The following is a 10806-nucleotide window of genomic DNA, read 5'->3' on the forward strand; positions in this document are numbered from 1 at the left end:
CAATGATTTGTTTGAACACAGTCATGTGCTATGGGACAGGGGCTCAGGATCTCCTAGTGGTGTCCTGCTAGAAAGGATTTTATATTGATGAGAGACTTTTAAATAAGAATGTTTGAAAGAGTCACCAACACAAAGGAAAACTTTCTTAATTTAATGAGAGCTGACATTTATCTCTTGTCATTCAGATCTCAGCTCAAACATCACCTCGTCCAAATCCACTCCTGCCACCCTAGCCAATGTTGGCCTCTCTCCCCCTAGCCCAGTCACTCTCTATTTCCCTATTTATTGTCTTTGTAACACTTATTAGTACCTAGACTTGTTCATTTTTTTTTTTTATGGTCTCTTCCCCCTAAAATGTAGCCTCCAATAGGACAGGGACCTCTTCTGTCTGAGTGCTGTACCCCTAACACCAGCCTCCACAGCAGGGCCCAGCACATGGTGAGTGCGCAACAGATAGGGGCTGAGTGAGTGGGTGGATGGAGGCATGGATGGAGCCCTTGATATGTAAGAGCGCTTTATGAGAAGTAACTCATTTAATCCTCACAACAGCCCTTGGGAGACAGAAGCTACTGTTAGCCCCATTTACAGATCAGGAAACTGAAGCACAAAGCTTTAAGTAGCTTGTCCAAGGTCACCCAGCTGGAGAATGCTCAGATCATAGTGTTGGATGGAAGCTTTGAACCCAGGCACTGGCTCTGAAGCACACACCCCTGAGACTGAAGCAGATGGCCCAATCCAAACACTGATCAAGAGCTGGCTGACGCTATGGAGAACAGTATGGAGGTTCCTTAAAAAACTAAAAATAGAACTACCATATGACCCAGCAATCCCACTCCTGGGCATATACCCTGAGAAAACCATAATTCAAGAAGAGTCATGTACCACAATGTTCACTGCAGCTTTATTTACAATAGCCAGGACATGGAAACAACCTAAGTGTCCATCAATAGAAAATGGATAAAGAAGATGTGGCACACATATACAATGGAATATTACTCAGCCATAAAAAGAAATGATATTGAGTTATTTGTAGTGAGGTGGATGGACCTAGAGTCTGTCATACAGAGTGAAGTAAGTCAGAAAGAGGAAAACAAATACCATATGCTAACACATATATATGGAATCTAAACAAAACAAAACAAATGGTTCTGAAGAACCTAGGGGCAGGACAGGAATAAAAATGCAGACATAGAGAATGGACTTGAGGACACGGGGAGGAGGAAGGGTAAGCTGGGACGAAGTGAGAGAGTGGCATGGACATATATACACAGTACCAAATGTAAAATAGATAGCTAGTGGGAAGCAGCCGCATAGCACAGGGAGATCAGCTCGGTGCTTTGTGACCACCTAGAGGGGTGGGATAGGGAGGGTGGGAGGGAGACGCAAGAAGGAGGGGATATGGGGATATATGTATATGTATAGCTAATTCACTCTGTTGTACAGCAGAAACACAGCATTGTAAAGCAATTATATTCCAACCAAGATGTTAAAAAATAAAATTTAGGGCTTCCCTGGTGGCGCAGTGGTTGAGAGTCCGCCTGCCGATGCAGGGGACAGGGGTTTGTGCCCCGGTCCGGGAAGATCCCACATGCCGCGGAGCGGCTGGGCCCGTGAGCCATGGCCACTGAGCCTGCGCGTCCGGAGCCTGTGCTCTGCAATGGGAGAGGTCACAACAGTGAGAGGCCCGCATACCGCAAAAAAAAATAAAATAAAATTTTTAAAAAAGAGCTGGCCGAGTTTTCCTTGACAGCACCAGCTCGCTTGTTTACATAACTGCTGTTACCAGCAGACCACTGGGTATGCAGTAAGTGCTCTTTTCCTACACTTCTTAACCAGCGTTCTGGTTAAGGTCAGAAAAAGCTCTGCAGGGTAAAGTGGCTGTGTGAATAACGATCCACCTTAATCTTATTTGAACATAATGTCTCAGTTCATGACAGAAAAGTTTTACCACTGTCTTAAGTCATAATGTAATGTTCATCCTCTTAAAAAAAAAAAAAAATCCAAGGTAATCCAAAAAGAAGCCCTTAAAAAAACACCTCTAATATTTAAACAATAATGATCTCCAAGGAGTTCTCAGATCTAAACATACATTATTTAATAATTCATTATAATCTCCCTGTGAAGAGAGATAAGCCTTTTTCGTAAAAACCAAAGTGAAACCCCTCATTACCACCCCACTCTATTTACAGGAACTGTCAGAGTAAACCACGTACATATCTAAATTATAAAATTTTATTCTAAACGTGCAGTTTATTGCTTTCAAGGGCACACAATAATTAGAAGTAGACTAAGTGTTGCCTAGCGGAATTCCTCAGGATAATTAGTTTAATGAATAGGCAAGGATGTTTTCTAATTAGCAGGTCAGCTGTTTCTACATAAGTAAGTGCTTCTATAGTAGCTGAGAGAACTTAAAACTGTTTGCTCTTTTGAATATTCTCTCAGTTGTCTTGCTTATATTATTAACTTTTGTCCCTTTCTTCTCATCAACACACAGGGAAGATTCAGCTGACCTCCAGTCCTAAGTACCCCCCCTTACGAGTTAGCAAGGTTTAACATTCCTGGAGAACTGGCACGTAGGCTCCCCAGTAAAAGCTGAAAGCCATTCCACGTTCCACTGAGCCATGACCTCTTAGGCCCACCAGCCTGCCGACCCTAGAAATGGAAAGAAAATTAATCTAGACTCTTCAGGATGCATCACCTTTATCTAAAAAGCAAGCGCTTTCCACCCCTGGCCAAAGTTTTCCACCTTCAGTCCTTGTTAACCTATGTGCTTGCAATTATTTCTCTGATCCACATAATGCTCATTTTGCTTCTGCAGAATCTTCTGACCCACTTAACAGCAAAGTATAAGCATCCACTTTTAACTTATTTCTCGATAGTTGGTATCAAAAAAGTTTAACTTAGTTGTCATCGTATCCTGGTTTTCAGGGATAGCTATCGCAAGAGACAAGAATCAAAGCAGACTATTCCCTTTGAAGAAAGGGCCTTATTGAAAGGGGAGCTGGGAACCCACTGCCCAACAAAAGTCAAGGGGATACTCCTGACTCCCTTGTGGTTATCCAAAACCTACCTACACAATGGGACAAGGAGACTTTAAGAAAAAAGTTCTTCCTGAATCTCCCCACTCAATGCCCACCACCCTGGTGAAAGCCAGCATCCTCAAATGTGTTGTCACCCTGGGCCCCGAGCATCTCGCATAAGCTGCCTGGCTGCTTGGACAGGTTAAAACAAAATGGAAGGTCAGCAAATATCACGTTCGAAATACCATGACTGGGGCAGTACTGGATGCAAATATAATGGCTATAGCCACCTACAAGTGTCAAGCACAGTGCCAGCCCGTGAGGAGGTTACAGACTGTTGGAGAAAAAAACCAAAACATACAAACAACAGTATGAGCGCTAATTAACAACTTCAGCAGCTACAGAAAAAAAATCATGTCAGTTGTTGATTAATCAAAAACAAACCACACCGTCAGTATGAGGGAAGTTTCGGCAGGGGGCAGAGGCTGTGGGGACCATGAACGGCGTCATGAGTATGCTGAAGGCTGGGTGAAACTGCAATTATTAGAATTTCCCAAGCACTGGAGAGAACGGAAAATTTTGTGTGGAGACCAATGGTTGGTTCCTGAAGGGTAAGGAGGTGGAGACAATGCTGGGAGGTGGGCTGAAGTGTGATCACGAAGCGCCAAGAACCGCTCCTCAAGGCACAGGAACCCCCCAAGGGCATTTGGGCAGGAGGGTGATAGGATCAAAGCTGTGACTTAGAAACTTAATCTGGCAGCCATTGTGTTTAGAGAAGAGAAACAAAATGTCACAGCAGGCTTCTGTGAGATCTCCTAATGGGCCTTCCTTCCCTTCAAAGCCAGCCTACACACCACCTACAGATTTTCTTTTAAAGGACATTTTTGATAGATCACACTCTCCCTATTTCTGTCCATTCCCTCTCCCTATATCCTTACTTCTAATAGGATAAAGCCCAGATTTCTCATGCTGGTCTACCAGATCCATCACAGTCCAGTTCCAGCTAAACTTTTCAACTCACAGGTCTCCCACCAAACCATGTGGATTTCCACCTCTCACATGTTTACCATGGGGCCACCATTTACCACTCAACACCCTCCCCCAAACCTTCTCCACATGCCTAGGGACTCATCTTTCCCAGATCTTGGGCTCTACTTCCTCTGATCTCACAGTGCACTGCTGACTCACCCACTGGGCCTATCACCTTGGAGTTGACAATGGGCTCCTTTATCATTGAGGTCTATTTTGTCTCCCCTTCTACTCCATTTATCAATCTATAGACTATGGCATCCTAGCAACATTCTGAACACTCAGTAAGCAATGGTGATGCTGACAATAAAGAGGGGGAAGAGGAAGGTGATTACCATTTACAGGGGACCACTGCAGTGATCCAAGTGTACAGATAATGGGCGTGAGTAGACCTAAAAAGATTTTAAAACATACTGGAAAGAATGAAGACCTAAATGGGAAGGAAATCCAAAAAAGAGGGGATGTATGTATACGTATAGCTGATTCACTTTGCTGTACAGTAGAAACTAACACAACAGTGTAAAGCAACTATACTCCAATAAAAATTAAAAATAAAATAAAATGTGGTCATAGAAACAAACAAAGAATGAAGAGAAATGAAATAAATTATTGAGACATGGGTGGTAAGGGAGACAGAACAAAAATGACTCTGAGACTCCAAGCCTGAGGAATCAAAAAGAATGATCAACTAGCACCTAGCACGCGATGGGCACTCAACAGTTACTGGGGAAAGAAAAAGGAAGGAAGGAGGGAGGTGACGAGACTGTGTATCACGAGGGAGAGTTCAGGCAAGTTAAACGTGAGCTGCTAGTGAGGCCTCAAGTTGGAAATGTACGATGGAGGTTCAGAGACAGCTTAGGCTCAAGTCCTGGGTTTAGAGTTATCTGTCCAGGCAACTATTCAAAGCTGCAGATGGAAATTACATCTCTGAGGAAGAAAGGAAGAGAAAGAACAGAGGACCTAGGAGATACAGGAACCATAAAAAAAAGTCCTTCCAGGGAACACAGGAACAGGAGGTGGTGCTGGATAACAGAGCATTGGAAAATCAAACGAGGGCACAGTTTTAAGAAAGAGAGTAGTCAAGGGTATCACATGAAACAGACTAGTCAAAGAAGAATGAACAGCTTTCTCTCAGCAAACAGCTCAAATGCCACCTCTTCCAAGAAGCCTACCCTGATCACCCATAAGAAGGCTCTTTCCTTCTCTGACCCTTCATCCACATCTATTAAGGCACATCTCCCTTCTACCAAGTATGAGCAGCATTATTTAAGTCCCCTTATTTCCCCTCCTGCAGGATCTAACAGAGGCTTGAATATATGGGTACTCGCTAAATTTCTGTGGAGTACTCCTGTACTCCTGCGTATGCTTTTCTGGAATTACTGCCTGAACCCAGTTTATGAATGTGTGCCTATAAAACTAAATCACAAATCATTTGGGATTTATTTGTTCTCACACTCACCAACTGCAATTCAAAGCAATTCCAGAACACACAACACCTGTAAGCATTCTCACTTTTTAGCCCATATTTCAAGGACAGTAAAGACGGGAAATTTTTCACAAAGTCGTTTGCAATTAAACATAACCTAAGCTTATAAAGTTATGTATTCCCATTGTCTTTCACTTTCTTGTAAACAAACCAAATCTCTTGCAATTTCTCAACTTCTTGTTTTGTTGAGGTTTTTTGTTTGTTTTTAATGTACCAAACAACTTCAAAGGTAACCACCTCAAAAACAATTCCATGATAAGCAGAACTTATGTTCCTGCAGCAAGCTGTAGCTGGGCATTTTTATAGCGGTTAAATCACGAACAAAAAGCAAAAAGTGCCACTTAGAAAATTAAAGAATCAGAGTCTGAGAATGCTCCATTCTGCAAGCAGAAAAACACATTAGCCACAAGACCTTTAGAAAGCCTTAACCCAACAATCAAAGACACAGCCGCTGAACACTCCTTATGCTCTCTCTTCTTTTATAGCCTAGTTTCTTGTGAGAATAGGCTACATTTTTTATTGCAATTTCTACCTTGAATTCATATGCCAAATCATTATGAGCCGGCTGCTGCCCATCTCACCATCCCACTCCACTGAAATTGCTCTCAACAACACACCAATGGCTTTCCAGTTACAAATTGAACTGTCAGGGCCTATCCTGCTTGAGCTTCCATGGCATTTGTCACTGTCACCCACTCCCTTCTTAAACTCTTGCTTCCATAGAATGCACTCTCCTGCTTCTCTTCACACCTCTTTCTACTCCAGCCCCGTTATGTGTGGTTGGGTGGGCCCAGAGCTCTGTCCTTGGCACTCTCTACTCTATCCTCACACTCCTCCTGGGCGATCTCACTGACTCCCTGATGGACCCACTGATGACTCCCAAACCTCTCTCCAGGGAAATCCTCTTGCATTTCAAACCCATGCTTCTGTCCATACAGCAGTCCCTTGGGCACTGAAAGTTCCACAACGCCAAAACTGAAATCACCTTCCTCCCAAACCTGATTTCTTTTTTTTGAACATCTCTATTGGAGTATAATTGCTTTACAATGATGTGTTACTTTCTGCTGTATAACAAAGTGAAGCAGCTATACATATACATATGTACCCATATCTCTTCCCTCTTGCGTCTCCCTCCCTCCCACCCTCCCTATCCCACCCCTCTAGGTGGTCACAAAGCACCGAGCTGATCTCCCTGTGCCGTGCAGCTGCTTCCCACTAGCTATCTATTTTACATTTGATAGTGTATATATGCCCATGCTACTCTCACTTCGTCCCAGCTTACCCTTCCCTCTCCCTGTGTCCTCAAGTCCATTTTCTACATCTGCATCTTTATTCCTGTCCTGCCCCTAGGTTTTTCAGAACTGTTTTTTTTTTTTTTTTTAGATTCCATATATATGTGTTAGCATATGGTATTTGTTTTCCTCTTTCTGACTTACTTCACTCTGTATGACAGACTCTAGGTCTATCCACCTCACTACAAATAACTCAATATCATTTCTTTTTATGGCGGAGTAATATTCCATTGTATATATGTGCCACATCTTCTGTATCCACTCATCTGTTGTTGGACACTTAGGTTGCTTCCGTGTCCTGGCTATTGTAAATCGTGCTGCAATGAACATTGTGGTACATGACTCTTTTTGAATTATGGTTTTCTCAGGGTGTATGCCCAGGAGTGGGATTGCTGGGTCGTATGGTAGTTCTATTTTTAGTTTTTTAAGGAACCTCCATACTGTTCTCCACAATGGCTGCATCAATTTACATTCCCACCAACAGTGCAAGAGGGTTCCCTTTTCTCCACACCCTCTCCAGCATTTATTGTTTGTAGATTTTTTGATGATGGCCATTCCGACCGTGTGAGGTGATACCTCATTGTGGTTTTGACTTGCATTTCTCTAATGATTAATGATGTTGAGCATCCTTTCATGTGTTTGTTGGCAATCTGTATATCTTCTTAGGAGAAATGTCTATTTAGGTCTCTGTCCATTTTTGGTGGGTTGTTTTTTAGATATTGAGCTGCATGCCTGTATATTTTGGAGATTAATGCTTTGTCAGTTGCTTCATTTGCAAATATTTTCTCCCATTCTGAGGGTTGTCTTTTCGTCTTGTTTATGGTTTCCTTTGCTGGGCAAAAGCTTTTAAGTTTCATTAGGTCCCATTTGTTTATTTTTGTTTTTATTTCCCTTTCTCTAGGAGGTGGGTCAAAAAGGATCTTGCTGTGATTTATGCATTCTGCCTAAGTTTTCCTCTAAGAGTTTTATAGTGTCTGGTCTTACATTTAGGTCTCTAATCCATTTTGAGTTTATTTTTGTGTATGGTGTTAGGGAGTGTTCTAATTTCATTCTTTTACACGTAGCTGTCCAGTTTTCCCAGCACCACTTATTGAAGAGGCTGTCTTTTCTCCATTGATGGCCCACCTCCAGGTCCACCTCCCCACCACCTCCAAGTCCCAGGCCAGGCTTCCTGCTGCTCATATAGGCCCTGTTCCCCTTGTAGCTGATTGTCTCATCCCAGCTCTCCCAGCCCTGCTGCTGCCAGCTCAAACCCACCCTCTCTCCTCTCCCTCTCATCCTCTTCCTACCTCACTCCATCAACGGTTTGACCACCTCTTGTCCACTGTAGCCCACAAAATCTGGGCTCCATTGGGGTGGGGAAGCGGGAGAGGGATTCGCCTCTTGTCCTGATACTTTCATTCACTCAGGGCAGATAGGGTCTGCTTTGAGTGGTTAAAAACTACCTGAACGTGATAAGACACAGACCCTGGAAATAATCAGATTTTCCTTGGGAAACTGAACCAGCCTCAATATTTGGGGAGGAGCAGGGGGGAGGGGGTTGGAATGAGCCTGGCAAGAAGCTTGAAACTCTCACCAGCCCACAATTTTGGCTGTTCCTGAACAACCCACTGTATCCTAGAAATGTCCGAGCATGCTTCATTTGCTTGCCAAGGCCCAAAGGAATCTGAACGTGATCCTAAGAGGGCCCATCCTGACCAAGCCATCAACTGAATGCAAGGAATGGATAGCTATTTCTCTAGACAATGTTTTAGGTCATCCCTCAATGAATGCATATCTAACGTATGGCAATTAACCATACTTATATGTTTCATAAATTAAGAACATGAGTGGCAGAAGGAACTCTAGTGATATTCCATTTTGCTAATCAGGAAATGGAAGCACAGAAAGCTACTACCCTACTAAATCTTCGGAGACAGCACCGAAAGCAATCCCCTTCAAAAAACCAAAAAAGACAAACTCCTAAAAAGTAGATGCAAATCCCAAATGGAATACCTCATAAGTCCACTGATTTTCATTACACAACTGATTTGCAGTCAAACTTATGCGGGAAAAAAAATCAGTCCAGGGAGCAGAGTAAGTTGGGCAGGGTCGCTGCCAAGAAGTGGGACTGATAAAGATTCACCAAGAAGAGGCCACGTTCACTTCAGTGCATGACCATATATAAGAACACCTCAAGGGTATAAGTACTAATGATTTTGTAGTAAGTCTGGCTGTCTGTCCTGCCTGTATGATGTCAAGAACTTTTCAGTATTTCTTACAAAACACAAAGTTTTCCCCATTGCCCTCAAGGCAGCAAATCTCTGCTCAGAGCTCCAAGAACCTGCAAATGGCAGAAGCCAAGGGGGCTGAGGCTGAGGCCAAGTCATTCCAGAAATCATGGACAGCTTGCAGACAACTTGAAGCTGCTCTCTGCTACCACTGAGTCCAAAATATAAGTGCCTTTATCCCCCATTTTCTATTGTTTTTTTCACCTGTGGTTCCCTTCACATTCAATTTCCTTCCTGTCAATGCAAATTCCGTTTCTCACTCAGGGTCTGTTTAACTCTCACCTACATTCCGAAACTTCTTTGGAAAACACTACCTGTTACCTCCGTCCCTTCTGAACACTAACTACCACTTTCTTCAAACAGTAGCACTTAAATTTCTGTTGAATTTGGTTCTTTGTGAGTTTTTTTAAACTCTTATTATACAGTAAGTATTTACTGTTGAAAAATTAGAAAATACAAATAAGCAAAACAAAAGTCAGCACCCAGAGACATTTAGGTACATATCCTTCAGACATGTTTGTGTTTGTTTTTACAAAAACAACAGCACTCTGAATCTTCCACATAATAATGCCACCATTCCACGTCAATATGCTCTCTAATGAAACCACGTAAAGACTGCTCAATCTTCCACTTTAAGCAAATCATACAACATACCTAACAAATGGTCGTTTCCTATTTTAGGCTGTTACGAACAACCTTGCAATGAAGATACTGCCTTAAAATATATTTATGTGTATTATTTGTCTGATGGTTTCCTTAAATTATTAGAAATGGAAGTGCTAAGTCAAAAGACATGCGGCCCACCACCATCCTGCTTTTTAGGTCTTTTTATTCATAGTGCCAATTTATCCTCCAAAAAGCTTATTCCAAATTACTCTCCATTTTACTTATCCATCATTCAAAAAATATTTATTTTGTGCCTAATTTGCACTAGGCTCTATCAACACAATCATTATCAACATGACAGACACAGTTCCTGCCCTCATGGAGCTTACAACTTAAAGGAAGAGACAGAGACCCCACATACCTCATCACAAATTCTTCATTATAAGCAGAGGTAAGCTTAGAAGGAAAAGTTCAGGGTTTTTCAAAGATCACAGGAATTTTAGAAGAACCTGATAGAGCCTGAAGGGTCCGGAAGAGCTTCCACAGGAAGAATGGTTCTGAGTTGGACCTAAAGTTTTCTGTTGTAAATCCTGTGAAACCAGGTTGCAGAGAACCCTGGATAAAATATTCTAAGCAAAGGGAGCAGCATGGACAAAGCCCCTGAGAAGGGAAGGAACATGACCAATTTGAAAAAATGTAAGCAGCTCACTGTAGCTGAGGCAGAGAGAGATAGTGAAAAGAGTAAGGCAGGGCCAGACCACACAAGCCCTCCACAGCAGCAAACTTTTCCCAGCTGGTAAGGCCAAATTTCAATAGCCATGGGCCAGAACAGTCATACGGCAGTCAAAGCCTAGAGAACTAACAACTGAATGATGACACAATAAACTCTAAACCAGAAAAACGGATGTAAATCAACTTACCCTGAATAAGGAATGCACTTTCAAGCTGCTCTAGAACTTTTAAACTTACAATGTTAGGCCACGTACTTTCAAACACTATAATCAGCTAAATACATACAATAGTTGCTGTCTAAAATATCTGCATGTCCACAGAAAGCAAAACACATAAATTCCTTGACTTTAATACGTAATATGACAAGACTA

The sequence above is a fragment of the Globicephala melas genome, chromosome 4, assembly GCF_963455315.2.
Source record: "Globicephala melas chromosome 4, mGloMel1.2, whole genome shotgun sequence".
Classification (NCBI taxonomy): domain Eukaryota; kingdom Metazoa; phylum Chordata; class Mammalia; order Artiodactyla; family Delphinidae; genus Globicephala; species Globicephala melas.